General features: G+C 40.3%; 1 protein-coding gene and 1 long non-coding RNA gene across 15 annotated transcripts in view; one reads left to right on the top strand and one right to left on the bottom strand.

The window, feature by feature from the left end:
- TRPM3 (transient receptor potential cation channel subfamily M member 3) overlaps positions 1–19,164 on the top strand; it is a 931,696-nt gene that overhangs the window by 374,783 nt on the left and 537,749 nt on the right. The window lies entirely within an intron of this gene.
- Positions 1–19,164, bottom strand: part of LOC108530287 (uncharacterized) — a 68,239-nt gene that overhangs the window by 38,821 nt on the left and 10,254 nt on the right. The window contains exon 3 of the long non-coding RNA XR_001885789.1: positions 9,652–9,804. This is a non-coding gene — a long non-coding RNA (uncharacterized LOC108530287). The remainder of the gene's footprint in view (positions 1–9,651; positions 9,805–19,164) is intronic.

Here is a 19,164-nt window from a genome sequence, read left to right as displayed (position 1 = left end):
CGGTGAAACTCCGTCTCTACTAAAAACATACACAAAAAATTAGCCGGGTGTAGGTGGTGCATGCCTGTAGTCCCAGGTACTCGGGAGGCTGAGGCAGAAGAATGGCATAAAACCGGGGAGGTGGAGCTTGCAGTGAGCCGAGATTGCGCCACTGCACTCCAGCGTGGGAGACAGAGCCAGACACTGTCTCAAAAAAAAAAAAAAAAAAAAAATTAATTACTTAAGTCTACCAAACAGTATAGGAGAGGGGATAGTTGTTTTCTGAGCATTTATTATTGAAATCCACATGGGAACAAGTTTGCATAGAGAAGCAAAGATATTTACAAATATTCAAAACTGAGCTGACCACTTCTAACATTAGCCCCTACTCAACCCCCTCCACTTGACATCTTATCTACTTAAATACAGAACAAAATGCGATGCAAACGAATTTCAGAGTTAAATTGGAAATCCTTCAATATGTGAAATTTCACTGATGGCAGTGTCGTTGGTGAAAGGCTCAAATCTTGTGCAAAGCCATAAACAAATGATAATCTGTTTGAGTTAGCCGAGTCAAGAATTTAAGGAGAAAAGAAATCTAAGGATAGATTCTTCAAAATTGAATTATTTTAATGTCAATAATCTTGATGCAACCAACCAGAAACAAAAATCAGAAACAAAACAAGTGCAGTATAGTCATTGTTGAATGACTAGAAGTCAGTGACTTTTAGAATGATAGTGACTTCTAGAATTCAACAATTCTAGAAGTCAGCACATAGATGTAATTATAATTTAAATTTCTGATATATAACATAAAATAAGTTATTTTCATAATTTGAATTTATTATTGGTTAAAGTCTCATTCAAACTTTTCACCCTCACTTTTATGATAAAAGTTTTTTTCTCCTTAAAAGGATTATTTCAAGTTAGCCTTTCCTGGGAACAGTTATCCTTAAATGACCACAGTGACCTACTGATGAATATTCTTTGCATCCAGAATTGCCAGGTCTCTATGTTTTTAGTAATAAGTACAACAGGAATAATTACTGAGAATGTAATATTGTGTCCAGAATTGGTGGGTTCTTGGTCTCACTGACTTCAAGAATGAAGCCGGGGACCCTCACGCTGTTACAGTTCTTAAAGATGGTATGTCCGCAGTTTGTTCCTTCAGACGTTCAGATGTGTCTGGAGCTTTTTCCTTCTGGTGGATTCGTGGTCTCGCTGGCTTCAGGAGTGAAGCTGCAGACTTTCGCGCTAAGTGTTACAGCTCACAAAGGCAGTGTGGACCCAAAGGGTGAGCAGCAGCAAGATGTATTGCAAAGAGTGAAAGAACAAAGCTGCCACGGTGTGGATGGTGACCCCAGTGGGTTGCCACTGCTGACTCCGGCAGCCCGCGTTTATCCCCTTATCTGACCCCACCCACATAACTGCTGATTGGTCCACTTTACAGAGAGCTGATTGGTCCGTTTTGACAGAGTACTGATTGGTGCTTTTACAATCCTTGAGCTAGACACAGAGTGCTAGACAGAAAAGTTCTCCAAGTCCTCACTAAGTTAGCTATATACAGAGTACCACTTGATGTATTTACAAACCTTGAGCTAGATACAGAGTACCCATTGATATATTTACAAACCTTGAGCTGGACACAGAGTGCTGATTGGTGCGTTTACAATCCTTTAGCTAGACACAGAGTGCTAGACAGAAAAGTTCTCCCAGTCTGTACTAGATTAGCTAGATACAGAGTACTGACTGGTGTATTTACAAACCATGAGCTAGGCACAGAGTGCTGATTGGTGTGTTTGTGATCCCTTAGCTAGACATAAAAGTTCCCCAAGTCCCCACCAGACTCAGGAGCCCAAGTGACTTCACCTAGTGGATCCCAGCGCCAGGACCACAGGCGGAGCTGCCTGCCAGTCCCGCACCCTGCCTGCACTCCTCAGCCCTTGGGCAGTGGATAGGACTGGGCATCACGGAGCAGGGGATGGCGCCCCTCGGAGAGGCTTGGGCCGCCCAGGAGCCCACAGCGGATCGGGGGACTTGGGCATGGTGGGCTGCAGTTCCTGAGCCCTGCCCTGCGGGGAGGCATCTGAGGCCTGGCGAGAATTTGAGTGCAGCNCCCCAAGTCCCCACCAGACTCAGGAGCCCAAGTGACTTCACCTAGTGGATCCCAGCGCCAGGACCACAGGCGGAGCTGCCTGCCAGTCCCGCACCCTGCCTGCACTCCTCAGCCCTTGGGCAGTGGATAGGACTGGGCATCACGGAGCAGGGGATGGCGCCCCTCGGAGAGGCTTGGGCCGCCCAGGAGCCCACAGCGGATCGGGGGACTTGGGCATGGTGGGCTGCAGTTCCTGAGCCCTGCCCTGCGGGGAGGCATCTGAGGCCTGGCGAGAATTTGAGTGCAGCTGGCAGTGCTGGGGGCCCGGCGCAACCTCCGCAGCTGCTGGCCCGGGTGCTAAACCCCTCACTGCCCTGGGCTGGCGGCGCCTGCTGGCTGCTCCCAGTGTGGGGGCCCGCTGAGCCCATGCCTGCACCCACTGGAACTCACACTGGCCCGCGAGTGCTGCCTGCAGCCCCGGTTCCTGCCTGCGCCTCTCCCTCAACACCTCGCTGCAAGCAGAGGGAGCCGGCTCTGGCCTCTGCCAGCCCAGAGAGGGGCTCCCACAGTACAGTGGCTGGCTGAAGGGCTCCGCAAGCACCGCCAGAGTGGATACCGAGGCCAAGGAGGCACCAAGAGTGAGGGCTGCAGCACATTGTCACCTCTCACTATGTGACATTTCACTATGACTATGCACACTCTTTACAGGTGTCATCTCTTTTAATGCTTACAACCACCCTGTGATGAAGAAACTTCTGTCATCATTATTTTAGATAAAAATGTACCTGAAGCAGGAGGGTATTAAGTACTTTTGCCATTGAAACTAGTGGCAAAACCGCAATTACTTTTGCACCAGCCTAATACCCTGCTAGAGAGAGCAGGACGTGGACACTGGGAATCTGATGCTGAAATCTGCTGCCCATGTTCCCATTAACATAATAGGGCCTAAGAAAACCAAAACTCTGAACTCCTCAAAGTCAGAGAGTGAAATGACTCCAAGTCATCTTCTTTTCTCCTTTAAAACATAAAATAAATATTAGATGAACAGGAGTAAGCAAACATCTTTAACAGGAAATTCTGTCCTTAGTAACTGGTTTCTTCAGATACCAATCAGAGTAAAAGACTATGAGAAACAGCTGCCAGACTGCTTGCCTCATGCACAGAAAATAGTACAGTATTTGGACAATAAATAAGAGCTAACCGTATATATCTTACCTGTTCTGGTAGTTACTGAAATAGAATTAATTGAGGGCTGGCAAATTATACTGTTAACAATAATCATGGTTCCGCCAGCCTCTTTTAGTCAGATAGAGAAAAAAACGTATTGTAACTCTTGAAGTTACTTATTATTACCGAAAAGTCCCAATTTAATAGGATCAAAGGATGTGTTCTTTATACAGGAAAAAATAATCCAGCAATGAAAGTTGAAATTCGAATGATTTCATATGATAGAAGTATATCCTTTTCCTTAGATTAGTGCTTTTTCAGTTTTTTTTATAACTACCTAGGGAAATGAAAGTAAGATAATCATAAATGCCTTTGTATCACTGTAAAATTCATTCTTTTTTTGGCATTATCTCAGCAATATTTTTCTGTTTTTTTTTAAATTAAATAATATTTAATTTGTGCATCATAGCATTCCTGTCATATATAGGCTGCCAGTTTGAAAAGCAAAGCTCTGTGCTTTAATATTATGCAATGCAAGAAATAACATTTTCTAAACAAATTGGTTTATTTTTTATTGATAATCTGTGGAATGGAACAGGGAGGGATATTACAGCTTATTTCTTTTTCTTTTTAAATTATACTTTAAGTTCTAGGGTACATGTGCCCAATGTGCAGGTTTGTTACATATGTATACATGTGCCATGTTGGTGTGCTGCACCCATTAACTCGTCGTTTACATTAGGTATATCTCCTAATGCTATCCCTTCCCCCTCCCCTCACCCCAGGACAGGCCCTGGCATGTGATGTTCCCCTTCCTGTGTCCAAGTGTTCTCATTGTTCAATTCCGACCAATGAGTGAGAACAGGCGGTGTTTGGTTTTCTGTCCTTGCGATAGTTTCACAGCTTGTTTTTCTTATTCAAGAAAATATCAATGGGCATTTTGGAACATCAGCAGTAGTTGAAGCTACATCTCTGGCCAGCAAAATGAAAGTAATTAGATAGTGTCAGGTACTAATCACTGATGAGACCTGTACGCTTTCTGAAGCTCAGAGCTGGGAAATTAAAGGGCTAAGAAGGATACAATATATTTTTCTTTGAAGACTACTGGTCTTCCTTTTACTATGTAGTTTGAACCATGTCACATGTCCTACTTTCCTTTTGGCCTTGATAGCCAAGAAGTTCAAAAGTAAGATTTTGACTCAAATTTAGGGTCTTGCATTAAGCCTGTTTTTCCAAGTCTCACCTCTCCTCTTCCCCTTCATTCTCATCTTTATGACTTGATTTCCTCTTTTGTAGTCTTCTGTTCAAAGTTTTAGTATTATTTTTGTTTTCATGCACTGTGGCTGACTGCCACAATTACTGCTTCAGACCATCACTGAGACAGTTACTACTGTTAGTACTTGAGACCATCATTATGACCGTTACTATGTTACTACTTGAGACGTCATTATGAGACTGAACGAAGGGGAACAAAGGTAGAAGTGAAAACTTAAGACAGAAGAAACTGTTTTAAAGTAAGGGGCCAGGGAAAGAGAAGAGGGTTCCCTGCTTCTAGTGAGCAAAGGCAGCCTCCTCAAGCTTCTTCAGCCCTTCTTTTTTATTGGATAGAACGAGCAGGGAGGAGGAGGTAACGATTGGTCAGCTGCTTAATTGATCACAAGTTCACGTTATTGCTAACAGGCTTGAGATGTGCCTGATCACAAGAAACACTTGTACCTTGGTCGTGACTACCCTCAGCATTCCTTCTGGGCAACGGACGCAATTTGTCAGTTTGCCAACATCCTGCTTTCATGAGAACAGTTTGCTGTTTACTCATATAGCCTCCAGTGGTATACTGAGTTGATCACGACCCTCACTCTTTCGGCCTTCAACAATGCACGATATTTTGCCTTGTTTTAGACATTATTACTGCACAAGGTCTGGAGTCAGACAGGTTGGGACCAGCTCTTGATTCTGCAACCCACTGTGTGATCTTGGACCCACAACTGAATCCATCTATCCTGCATTTTCCTGTCTGTTGAATGGGGCAGTAATGGTACCTGCCTCTTTGGTTATTGGGAGGATTAAGTGAGTTAATATTGTATTTATTAGGTGATTTAAATGGGAGATCTGGCACATGGTAAGTGCTTAATAAGTGTTAACTGTCAAAGAGATAAATGGGCAGACATGCTCACAGGGAAATATAAACAGGCAAATCTAAGACAAAATGCTTTGTAGAAATAATGATAGGTTTAACTATCTTTACTTAAAAAAATTAATTGATGACCACCCTAAAAGCAAACTGTGGCCCTGATGCTGACCAATTGTAATGACAAATAGAGAAATCTCAAAAATGTAGAATTTGCCATCAATGAAGGTGTTCCATAAACTCTTGGAAACTAGATCTGAAATGTTTGGGCTTTCCTATATAAAGAAATCAGATAGACATATGTTTTATGACTTTAGTTTCAATTAGCTCCTCTCTGAAAATATCTCTTACAGGTCTGGGCCTATGAGTTCTACCACCCAATACCTAATCAAGAGATCCAGTACCAAAAACATCTGAATCCCATTTCCTACTTGTTCCTCTTACCCATTTCTTTTTTACTTTCCTGGGACTAAGAAGACTTCTGTGATGTCTCCTTGAAGGAGTAAAGGAGAGAGAGAGAGACCTGAAATGTATTGATTCCCTCTATGTGAACCAGATCCTGTTCTAGAGGTTCCACCTGCATCCTCATGTCGGTTATTAGTATCTCCACTATAACAGGCAGATATTATTATCTCCACTTACGTCGCAGGTTCAGGAGTGTTAAATGAATCTCCCAGCACCCTATGTTTACTAAGTGACAGAGTTGGATTCAAACCCAGCTCTATTTGACACTAAAGTCAATTCTCTTTCTGTTAATATCTCTAATCACTCTACTACCAAGTCAATGGACAGAGATTGCTAGAATGCATTAATTTGGTCTTGCATAATTAGGAATCTTTAGCAAAGGATGTAGGGTGTGGATTATAATTCCCTGGTGTAAATTTCTTGAGAGGATTTTCTGGGCAGTTTAACATTATTCATTTCATCGTCAAGATTGTAGTCTCATGTCGATAGCCTTCTAACAATCTCTCATCATTTATTATTTATGGCCCCAGACCTTCTTGATTACTCACAGCTAAGCTCATTTCCTAAACACTATCTTCTATGAAGCCATTTTTATTAGTTAAGGTGCAGGCTATACTTTTGTAATCAAAAGACTCCAAAATACAGTGGCTCAAATAAAAGACTGTTCCTCTCTTGAGGAACAGTCCAGGGCTTGCAGGAGGTTCTGCTACCCTCAAAACATGGCTTCTAAGGTGGCCTCTTTCCCAAGGAAGGGAGAAACAGGGAGACCAAGGCAAGGAGATGGCCCAGAAATGTACATGTGACTGCCACTCACATCTCATTGGCTCAAACTAACTCATACCTACATACTGGGGGACAATCAATGCTCTTTGACTCGTCAGCCCTGAAGACTAAAAACTAAAGCCCTGTAAGACTCCTTACTGTCTGCTAGATTGAAGGTCACCAGGCTCCCATGCCCTCTATGAAGAGGTCCTGTTGGGCTCATTCCATTTTTTCTCTAGAGACTCACTAATACGGGGTTGTAACAACCTTACAGCTGATAAGAAATCTTTTAAACCAACAGTTATGGTTTTGACATATACTGTATAATAGTCTGTATATTTTAAGCCCATCAGTTGAGTTGAAAAAACTCTAGCCCCACTCTAGGATAGAGAGTGCTACAGATATGATGAGAAAAATTAGATTTCTGCTCAGACTAGCTATAGAGACAAAGATTTATGTTTATATTATAAAAACACAATCACCACACTGTAAAGATAATTTCAGAAATTAAATATCTTTTTTTATCCTGTGACCCTCTGCAAACCTCATCATTTTTTTTTTAAAAGTGAATACGTTTTATTTGCATGGGTATCAGTTGACAGTGAATATTCAGCAACTCAGAATTTTGCAAATGTTGTTCTTCTAAAATATCTTGCTATGATTTTGTGTTGTTTTGTTTTTTTTTTTAAAAAAAAGGAAAATACATCTGATAAGAAATCTGTCCCAAGAGAATTTAGAGAACAAAGCTTACAGAAATTGCAGTGGATTTGTTCCACAACCTGGTGCAGAGCTAAAAGCAAAGTAAAGACATGTTTCTCTGCTCTTGAACAGTCCTCGCTGTTTCAATCAGCAGCAGAGAGCTGTATCGCTGAATTTCTTGTAGCAGCATGCATCATTCATGACCTGATGGAGTAGACAAAGTGCATAACAATCGATGCAGAAACCCTGCCGCATGAAAAAGTTCACCAGTAGGTTACAGACTTCTCAGATTTTGTTTTCTGCTGATCAAGAATATTTCCTCCTCCCATTTCAGAAACAAATTACTGATACATTTTGATAATGACACTTTGACCAGATATTTCTCCTTTGATTTATATGCTGATTTGGGTGATGAGAGTTTTGGCAGCTGTTCTAGTGAAATAGAATTTCATGGTCAGTACTCATTAAAATAAAAACTAAGCAGAAGAATGATAGAATGATAACTTGGCATATTAAAGTGTTAGACTAGTGGCTTTAAACCTACTTTTCTTGCTCAGAATAGATTGATGTTGGGGAAGGCACTAAAGTACCTTTTTAAAAAAAAAAAATTTTTTTTGCTGGGCACTATGGCTCACGCCTGTAATCCCAGCACTTTTGGAGGCCGAGGCAGGTGGATCACCTGAGGTCAGGAGTTCAAGAGCAGCCTGACTAACATGGCAAAACCCCATCTCTATTAAAAATACAAAATTAGCTAGGTGTGGTGGTGTGTACCTGTAATCCCAGCTACTTGGGAGGCTGAGGCAGGAGAATTGCTTGAACCTGGGAGGCAGAGTTTGTGGTGAGCCGAGACGGTGCCACTGCACTCCAGCTTTGGCAAGAGAATGAGACTCCATCTCAAAAAAAAAAAAAATCAATTTTGATATACAGGCCCTCCTATTCCTGCTCATCCTATCTATCCCCATCATGCCACCCCGATAGTAACTGTTTGTATTCATTTCTTTTTGCACTTTCATATAAACACAGTTACACATTCTTGGCTAGGCATGGTGGCTCACGCCTGTAATCCCAGCACTTTGGGAGGCCAAGGCAGGCGGATCATGAGGTCCAGAGATCGACACCATCCTGGCCAATATGGTGAAACCCCGACTCTACTAAAAATACAAAAAAATTAGCCAGGCGCAGTGGCGCATGCCTGTAGTCCCAGCTACTTGGGAGACTGAGACAGGAGAATCACTCGAACCCGCGAGACAGAGGTGGGCCGAGATCGTGCCACTGCACTCCAGCCTGTCAACATAGCGAGACTCCATCTTACGTGGTGCTACATATACTGGTGCCCACTTTGTTTTTCTCACATAATGTATCTTAGCTTTCAATATGAAGATATAGGCAGCTCCCTCATTCTTTTATAGAACTATATATTTTTCTGCTGTATGGATGTGGCAAAGTTTATTTAACCAGTCTAAGGGGCATTGTTTAATTAAATCTTCAACTACCCTGAAAGATAGGCATATTATTCTCAATTTGCAGAGAAAACCAAAGCTCTGAGACTTTCTCTAGTGCTTTCATGATCATCTCTATCTTTCAGATCTGATAGATTGGATCGTATTATACTACCATGGTGGAAGCAATACTGTAAGTTCTAAAATATTGGGTGTTCTTCATAACATCTTTCCACGTATGTTCACAAGCAAGGTTTTGAGTAACAAAGGTTCTAAACTTAAGAATACATGAGAATCATTTGATTCCTTTGAAAAATGCCGATTCCTAGGCTCCACACTCATAAATGCTCACTAGTATGCTTAGAGTCAGTCACCAGAACACTGTTAACCCAGGTTGCCCAACTTCAGCATGGCCACTCACATAGCATGTAACATATAGGTCCTGTTTGGCAATCATCATTTTGAGCATACACCCAGATGATCTGGGGGCAGTAATCCCTGGGCCACACTCTAGGACACACAGCTGTAGACAGTCTCTGGAAGCACTTACTATTTGTGTAGGACATCATGTTTGGTAGTTAGCACCATCCTGGTCCCACCACCACCTGGTTCAATGTGGTGCTCTGGGCCAGGCTTTGTTTTCCAGGGCACTTGGCACCCTGGCTGTGTTCAGGCCACCTTAGACTCCAGTGGATGCAGGAAAGCAGGAAACTGAATATCTCTCGTTCCTTTGGGATTAGGAAAGAGTACAGTTCTCTGTAGCAAATTAGCATATAAATAAGTTCTGTTGAATTCCCAATTCCTGAGTGCACCAAGAATTGAAAGCATGTGCAAGACATTTAATTAGGAAACTCAATCTCCAATAAGATGGAAAACGAGGAAATCTTCGATGAAGAAGAGTTGCTTCCTGAACTTACCTTTCCCATTTTGAAAGGTCAGGAGTCATAAGAATGGGGCCATTTCCATGAAACTAAACACCATAGACAATCAGAGCCAGAAGAACCATCAGAGAGCATGTGAGATGGAGATTCTTAATACCCCAGAATGGCTTTCAAGTGTCAGCAGAAGCCCTGAAATCATGAACAAAGTGTTGCATCAAAAGAGTTTCTGAGCTCCTCAAAACAATTAAGAGTCATTAACATTGCCTAGCACTTGATTTTACCAGTGATGAAACAACAATCTAATCACTTGCCAAAGTAACACCCTAATTAGTGGCAGAGACGGGGCCAAAACATGGAGATCTTAATATGTGGTCATTGATATCTCCAAGGACTTTAAAAATAGTACATGAAGGTGACCCAGTAAGAGCCTTTGGCAAGAAACATGCAGTTGCCAGGAACTGCAATCTTCATATTAGGAAATATTAACTGAGCATTTAATTTATGCTAACGACTGTCCTAAGTACTTTATATGTTAACTCATTTGATTTTTCTAATTTCCCCAGAAAGTAAGTGATATTATTGCTAAATTTTGTTATTGTCATTGTTATCTTCATCCTTTTTATATGTGAAGAAAATAAAGTACAAAGAGATGATTTATTTGCCAGGATTTAAACTCCAGCAGTCTGGCTGCATAGCCCATATTCTTCATCACTGTGCCATGCTATTTCTTTCTATCAAGTCTTTTCCTGCTCACTTCTGCACTTCAGCATGAGTGTCAAATGAAGAAACACCACTGGTATGTTTTCAATGATAAAAGACTGGATGGTTATATACTAAAAGATCAACAGCACTTATCTCTGGATCATGGAGTTTAATTTTTGGTTGGTACTTTCCACTTTCCAAATTTTCTACAAAGTATATCTGCTGTCTTGCTAGTTGAAAAAAATATATGTTCTTTAAAAATACTATACACACTGTAAGGAACCTAGAAGTTAATTGCCTCCTTGTTTTGTCTGAAGCCATCTTGACCTCTGTACACATTCACTGTCAGGTTTTAGGCCTCTGGGGGTATATTCTTGCCTGTCGTTGGAGTGCTTTTATACATGTGGGAGTTTCAAGAGCTGACAGAACTGTATTGATGCCTTCATGGGTTGAAATGTGGTACCATGGCACTAACCCCTAAAATCAACAGAAGGAAACAGTTTTTTTCCAAACTTCTATCTGTAGAACAAAAAGAATGATAGTTGATGTGGGTTATGAATGTGTAGTTTAGAAGGTGTTAACTTTTGATTTCAGAGAGATCAACATTGAGTGGACCCTAGTGAGACTAGATAAAAAGAGAGAACAGGAGCCAAGAGAGACTGACAGGGGGAAAACTTGTGGATAGACCACATAGGAAAAGGTAGTCTGAAGAATAAACTACCTTCAGCCATGATTCTACATCTTATAAAAAAGAGAATAATTTAATATTCAACAGCCTTCAGTGCTAGTCAACAATAATTTATCAGTGTACGTCTTGATATTCCAAAACTCAGAGTTGTTAATTATACAGCAACTTAAAATGTGACCCCACTCTGCATATAAAACCATCAGAGGCCCTCTCTATTCTAAGCTGTTACAAAACATTAATACAACTTAACGACGGCATCCCATCTGCTATGACCCCATTCACAAACATTTATAGAATCCATTATTTATGACCGGGAAGACCTGTGTCATGGAATTTGTTACAATTTCAAATATCAGGTTAATGGGCAATTTCTTGGAAAGTCTGCACAGAATCCATTTCTTATGATTTTATCTCTTGGTATGAAAATCAGACCACATCTCAGTTTCTCAGGAAACTTAGCATTTCTCAGGTGTCAAACTATGCCATAGCCAAGTTTGCCAATATCTGAATGATAAAGGTCACTAAGTCAAATCTTGTTTAGGTGTTATTGTCATAAAGATATGAAGTATTTCATTTTAGTGAATGTTTCAGAAGACAGAATTTATAACTGTAAAGTTTTGAAACTTATTTTTTTCTAACTTTAAACATACAGTTAGGAACATTTCTCAAATATGTGATACATTTCTGTCCTTTCTGGAGCAAAGCAGTCTGAGTGACTAGGGGCCATCATTACATAAACAATGTCTTATTCTTGAGAAGTACTGATGCATGGACAGCAGTTTTCCTCTACACTTAAGTCCCAGATGGCTGTGCTGATTCAGTTTTGTGTCTGCATTTGTTGGATTTTTGATCTCTTAGTATCCCACTGCCATATGTCATTGCTTGTTTTACTAGCATATCAGTCTCTAGAAATGCCCAGCCTCACACGTGTTGTGTTGCTTTGCTCCTACTGTGTACTTAGAAAACTGATAAAAAAGTGTGTGCAAATTAGACTCTGTGTGAAGAGTGGAGTGTGTTCTTGTGTATAAAATGCATGAGTTTCAGTGCACAGACATGTGATACAAATTTTGTTTGCTTTCCTTAATCTCCTTGTTCTCAGGATTGCTTTAGATAATTGAAGTGATTTGATGAGTGATATTTTAGATAAGTAATATTTTGCTGAATCATCAATAGATGTTTTTAATGAATTCACTTAATAATATGCCCTCAAAATACTTAGAATACATTTTGGCCCCATTGTTTAGAAATGTAGGATGAGCAACTGAGTCACAGAATTCTGTGATTGTGATTTGACTATATTAGCTGGTCAGTAGCAGCACAGATGGTCCCTTAAATCTCCCAGTGTTCAGAGTGCTAATTCATTGATTTACTCATTAAAGTGGTATTTAAAAAGGAATAATTTTGTTCCTGTATGCATAATGATTTCAATATTAAGAGAGAACAGAGGTTCATGGAAATATAACACTAAAAGAACTTTAAACCAATTAGAGGCATTTTTAATAACTTAGCATGAAAAGTCATCTTTACTTGACAGTCCCCCTTGATTGAACATGTTTTCTTCATCCGTTAGCTTTGAGATTCTTAAGTGACTGTTACCTTCTACCATAAAACTCAACTTTGTGGCATTGTTCATTATACAGAGATTTGGACAAGTTTCACTCATAAAATATTATGGAAGTTCTGATATGCTAATTGCTTACAAGCCCTATCACATAACTACAGTAAAGTGTGTTATAAACAATCAACTCCTGCTAGACATTCACCTCTAATTTACCTTGTTTAAAACTAATTACCTCCAATATGCCTCCTCCTAGTATGCCTATATATTAATTCAACTTTTTGAATAACTTGAATGTACCACGACCTACCCCAGACACTTGAACATAATCTCAGCCTACAAGAGTTTCTGGGCTAATAAGATAGCAATAAACCAATAATGTCAGTAAAAATTACTTTATTACAATTAAGATGAAGGTTATGAGTTAGAAGTTCAGCATAATATGAGAGGGTAGTATTAAAATCATATTTTGAAAATTTCTTTAATGGGAACTCCATATCATGAGTTTCAAATTCTTATTGGCTGTTTACTCATGTTGCCTATCATATACATTTCTTGTTTTTCCCCTTCCTATGTTTCCAACCTAATTTAACTCATTCCAATAGGCATGCCATGGTGCCCTTTAGTTCTGGGTCCTTTCTAGATTTCTATTCAATGACTTTCAGTCTCTTCCACATCTTTCTTCTTATACCTTAACTCTGGAAATGTCACCTGGAAGAAAAGACACTTCACAGACACCTTTGGTGGTGTTTCTTTATCAGCAAGAGGAATGCCAGTCTTTTTATACTGCATTCCAGGGTGTTCTCAGTCTATGTTTCCAGCTTTATCTTGCAATAGTCCCTAAAGCCACCCTCAGCCATCTTTGTCTACTGAATGTCTCCTCAATGTGCATTTATGCTCATTATTAACTACATTAGCTATGCTGTCCTGCCTCTGACTATTGAATCCCTCCAATCCTCATCTTTCAGTATAGATTCCTCCCATGGAGATTTTTACAGTCTACAGGGCATTCTGCCTTCACTGACCTTATAATATTAATTTACATTTGTTACTTAACAATGCAGTCCTGCCATTTCATTATATTGTAACATACGATTACACATCCAGGCCCGACAGTTTCTAAACATCAAGGACCAAGTCACTTTCAACACACAGCACATGCCTTGTGTGAGTTAAGTACCCAATAAATATTTACCAATTTCATAAAATTCTCAGCTAAGCTATTGATCTCCCATCAAGGAGCACTGCATAGGAACAGTACTCCAGGCTCCTCAGAGTTGTCAGGTTTAAGGGCTTTGTGACTTTCCCAAATGGCTCATGGGAGGAAGGTGAGTGCTGTGATGGACATGAATCTAGACATGCTTTGATGATTGCTTTAACGATGTGACCAGTATGGCTGGATTCTAGAGATGGGAGATACAGTATTATTTAGTTGTTACTTCAGAAAGCAAGGTTTGTCTTCCATGTGAGTTCTTGCTCAACAATATTTTATTGCCGTTTTTCTCTCCTGAGAATGCAAGAGTGTCTTAGTCCATGTTGTGTTATTATAACACAATACCACAATCTGGGTAACTTATAAAGAAAATAAATTTATTTCTTTATAGTTCTGGAGGTTTTAAGTCAAAGGTAGAGGGGCCCACATTTGATGAGAGTCTTCTTGCTGTATTATCCATGGTAGAAGGCGGAAGGCCAAGAGAGTGTGTGAGTGAGAGGGGAGGGGAGCTGAACTCATCCTTTTATCAGGAACCAACTCCTGAGATAACTAATCCACTTCCGTGATAACGGCATTAATTCATTCATGAAAGCAGAGCCCTTATTACCTAATCACCTCTTAAAGGTCCCTCTTCTCAACACTGTTGGATTGAGGATTAAATTTCCAACACACAAATTTTGGGGGATGCATTAAATTCATAGCAGTAAGTATATTGAATTTGCATTTGCTCAAAGAAACAAAAGTATTTAGAAAGCAAATCAGCAGTTTTAAGCATCACTTCACTGGTTGTAGTGAAGTTGGCATACGTTTCGAAAATCTGTTTTGTATGGTTTTATACTGTGTTTGTATTGATGTTCTTGCAATGAGCAGAATATAAAATTTTTTCTTGTTCTTGAATAACAAATTGAAGGCATAGAAAGGAGGGTATTCAGACCATCACATTGGCTGGCTTAATATAAAGACATAAAACTGAAATGCCCTAAAGAACATCTTATTAGACTCATTGGCATATCCTGCATTTTAATAAAGGGAAGGTGGATGAAAACCACAGAACATTAAACAATTGGCTTTCTGAACTCCTGAAGGTAAGATGACATATTCCTGGAAAATCCAGGGAGGTAGCATTGGGGGTTGTAGGTGGTTGTTTAATATTTATTATGAATCTTCTTTGAAAATTGCTGTACATCTTTAAATTTTTATTACCCAGCTGTGGACCATGGAAGACATTTCTAGGCTCTAGGGTAGTATAGCAACTGCAGAGGCTAGAGTTCCCTGGAAGCAGTGAGGCCATTCCAATCCACATTTCTGAGGTCTTCTGTGGTCAAAGGAGAAGATTTGATTCCATGGTCACTATGGGCTTCTAGGTCAGTGGGGTTACAGGACCTATGTCAGGGGTCCCCTTACCCCTCTCCCCTTGGGTCCAGAGATGCACTAGGAAGACTCACAAGATTCCTACAATCATATTCATGTCTGAGATGTATTACACAGTAAGGATACAATGTAAAATCAGCAAAGGAAAATGATGCAAGGGTGAAGTTCAAGGACACTAAGCACAAGCTTCCAAGAGACCTCCCTTCTGAGTCCCACAGGGTGTGCTTAATTGCTCCAGCAATGAGGTACGGCAGCACATATGAAATGCTGTCTACCAGGGATGCTCACTAGAGACTGAGTACCTCAGTTTTTATTGGGACTGGTTACAGTAAAAATTGGCCACTCTCTACCTAGAACATACCAAAATTCCAGACTCCCAGGAGGAATGTATGTGTTTATCATGAACCATATTGTTTTCAAACATTTTAGGCATAGTGAGTCACTCTTCTCTGTCCTGGAAATGGTGGAAAACTTCCCAATATCCAGCTTTCCTGATGCCAGCCAGGGGTCAGTTTTGCAAACAGGATTTTCTAGGAATAACAGTCTCTGGCCACCTCTGTTGATTCCACACCACACAAGCCCCATGTGCAACTGCCTTTGAGGACTATATGATTGGGATGTCCCATGCCAGTAAGTTATCTCTTTTATCCATTCATTTAAAAAGATTACATATTCCCCGTGGTAGTGCAGGAAGTGGCCTCTGTCCACCTCTTCAGCCACATAGTAAACTACTGACCTCTTTGTTCATAACGAGTCAGCCACATTGACCTCCTGTCAATTCTTCCAGTGATCCAGGTGACTTTCTATTTCAGAGCCTTATTGTACACAGCACCTGGCTCAGTACTGTCCATTTTTCAGCTCTCACCCTGGCCAACACTTGTTAAGAAATATCTTCCCTGACCCTCTTTTTAGAGGGATAAAGACCCAGATGAGATAAAGACTGACTTTTTACTCAATTTCAGACTACTCTGCTTTTCTCCTCCTCAGCATTGATGACAATTGCAATTAAGGCACAAAATTAATGTTTTAAATATATTTTAATATTTGCCCTCATAGCTAAGTATAAGGTAGCTTGACTAGGCAGGGACCATGCTTATCTTGTTTGCAGCCATATCCCTAGATGACTAGTACCTATGGTCAACCAGTATTGGTTTAATGAAAGAATACATTCAATGCTTTCAAAGAGTACTGTCAATGTTTGACAAATAAAGCTTTGCCCTGTCCCAGATGGATTTGTCACATTGGATAGGAAGGAGTCAAGCAAACAGATGATTAGGATGCATGCTAAAGATTGAAGAGACCACAACCCATGGCCCATGCTTGTGATTTTGAATCTTACAATTGCACAGTAAATAAAATGTTTCCACATAGAGTTACCCCTTAGTAGCTGTAGGGGAGCACTGAGAGTCAGACAGGCCTGGGTTTGAAACATAGTGCTTCTACTTGTTGAATGAAGTTGGATATGTTACTGAACTTCCAAGAATCGTATTTTTCCTTAGCATGTTATACATTTGATCTTACAACTTCATCTGTCCAACCTCAGTAGTTGAACATAAAGTGCTGAGCACAGTGCCTGATGTATAGGAAGTGCTGAGAAATGTTAGCTGTGGTCTTGAAACTGTCCAGCTGGATAGGAGCTTTGAGGCTACCCTGTCTTTCCTCTCACCCAGTCAAGGAGTCCCTTTTCTAACTTACTTCCACAGAACACAGTTATGGTAGAAAGCTGGTCCCTGGGAGCTCACTGCTTCAAGAGGAATCCTAGTCAGCTGTGATGATTAGCAAGCTCTTGCTTGCATTGATCCCAGATATGCCTGCTATAACTTCTAACCTTGGACTACAATTCTGTTTGCTTGGGCAATACAGAAAAAATCTGATTCTCTTCTACATTTCAGACCATCAAATGTTTGAAGACAGCTGTCAGGTTAAACCCAGACTTCTTTCCTTCAGAGTATATATCTGTAACATTTTCAACCACTCCTCATACCATAGTTTTCACACCCTCCTAGTTTCCAGACCCCTTGTAGTCTTGTCTGCTCCAGTTGGACCCTGTATTAGTCAGGTTTCTTCAGAAATACAGAATCAATAGGGTGTATGTGTGTGTGTATGTGTGTGTGTGTGTGTGTGTAAAGGTTTGTTTTAAGGGATTGGCTCTTTTTTTTTGTTTGTTTGTAAGTATTGGCTTATATGTTGCTGGCAAGTCCAAAATCTGTAGGGCAGGTTGACAGACTAGAGAATGAGGGAGGAATTGATGCTCCAGTCCTGGGGCAGAATTTCTTCTTCCAGGGAAACCTCAGTTTTTGCTGTAAAGGCCTTCACTTGATTGGATAAGTCCCACATACATTATCAAGGATAAACTTCTTTATTTAAAGTCAACTGATTACAGATGTTGATCACATTTACAAAACATCTTCCTAGCAATAGCAAAATTAATGTGATTAAATAACTGGGTACTATAGCCCAGCCAAGTTGATATAACATTAGCTATCACAGGCTGTATCCTTAAAGTATGGTTCTCAGAACTAAACAGGAAACATTTGCTCTGATCGGGGTCCAACCCAGGGAGACTATTAGCTCCTTTGGTTTGGAAACTACTTTAGTATGAGTGTGTTTTAAGGTTTTATTAACTTTGTAATATACAGACTATACTGACTTGTTTGCATTGAGCATGTATACTACTCTTGCAAGCAGGAGGCCTGGAGTCTCCTAGAGAAGTTCAGATGGAGAGTACCTGGCAAAAAGGGAAATCCCAACATTGCAGGGAAGAGGGTGAGGAAGAGATGCTGTCAAGAAGCCTGGAGGGAGTGGAGATGATTATGTTTAACACATTCCTTCTTTGGTTTTGGTAACCTTTAACAAGTCTTTCTCCACCAGCCCTTCTCTTCAATGGTCCCTGCCACCTAGAGCTGCTAGCATAGTATGGATTAATAGTGACTGGTTAAAAAAAAAAACCCAAATAAACAAAAACTTCAGACAAATCCTAGAGTTTATTTGAGCAAAGTACAATTCATGAATGGAGCAACATCTTAAACCAGTGGAGGTTTAGAAAGCACCACCCAGCAGTGTTAGCAGTGAGCTTTTATAGTCTGGATACAGAAGCAAAGTAAACAAATCATCTGAGTGACTACCATGGTGTGATAAATTGGCAGCCTGTGATTGGCTGAAACTCAACTGTTTGTTATATTCCAAGTTAAGTTTCGGCTTATTTACATAGCAAGTTAGGTTACAGTTTGCTATATAAGGACTTGAGGTACAGAGGCAGTCTCAGGCCAAATTTAAGTTAATTTAACATGACTTATAGTGTTATGTCGATTACAAGTTATTTACAGCCTAATAGATGACTCTAGAAATTTTAAAGCATGTCACAGAAATGCATTCATTGCAGGAGAACTTCTGACTCCAAAGATAGGCAGGGAAGGAGATATTTTTGGAAACTGGTACAAGATTCATCAGGTAGACCAGCTGTGTCCTCCTCTCCATTTCTGAAATCTGTCCACTGTCTCTGTCAAGAGACTGACTTCACCAAACACTGTATCCATTTGATTAGCCTTCGGAGCCAGCCCTCCTGCAGCTGTGCAGCTGTGCAGTCTCTGTCCCTGGTTTGGCTTCCTAATTCCCATATTAATATCAAGAGGGCCTGGGCAGCTGAAGAATCAGCAGGAAGAAAACAAGAGAATGGAGTGTGTCACTTCAAAAATGGTATAAGCCATGCAGGCTTTTAGTATGCAGCCTTGTATCCATCAGCCAAAGCTACAGATTTTATTATATATGCAAAACTACTTCCATGTGGCTGCACAACTTGCTTGAAGCATGTGTCTAATATTATTTCGGAAATATCAAGGCTTGTGTTGGGCTCTGCCCTAGGTTCTTTCTGTTGCTGAAGTGGTAGCATTTTCTAGTGCGTTGTTTTACAGGGATACTATCTGTACCATTGATAACACACAAGATAATGTTAGGTGCTCCATGGATGACCTTTTTAACTCTAGACTTGTATGTTTATGTATTTTAATGCATATTCTT

This window comes from Rhinopithecus bieti, unplaced genomic scaffold (genome assembly GCF_001698545.2).
Source record: "Rhinopithecus bieti isolate Rb0 unplaced genomic scaffold, ASM169854v2 scaffold_7648, whole genome shotgun sequence".
Classification (NCBI taxonomy): Eukaryota; Metazoa; Chordata; class Mammalia; order Primates; family Cercopithecidae; genus Rhinopithecus; species Rhinopithecus bieti.
The sequence above is the reverse complement of the archived record's forward strand: the minus strand, read 5'-3'. Positions and strand labels throughout refer to the sequence as shown.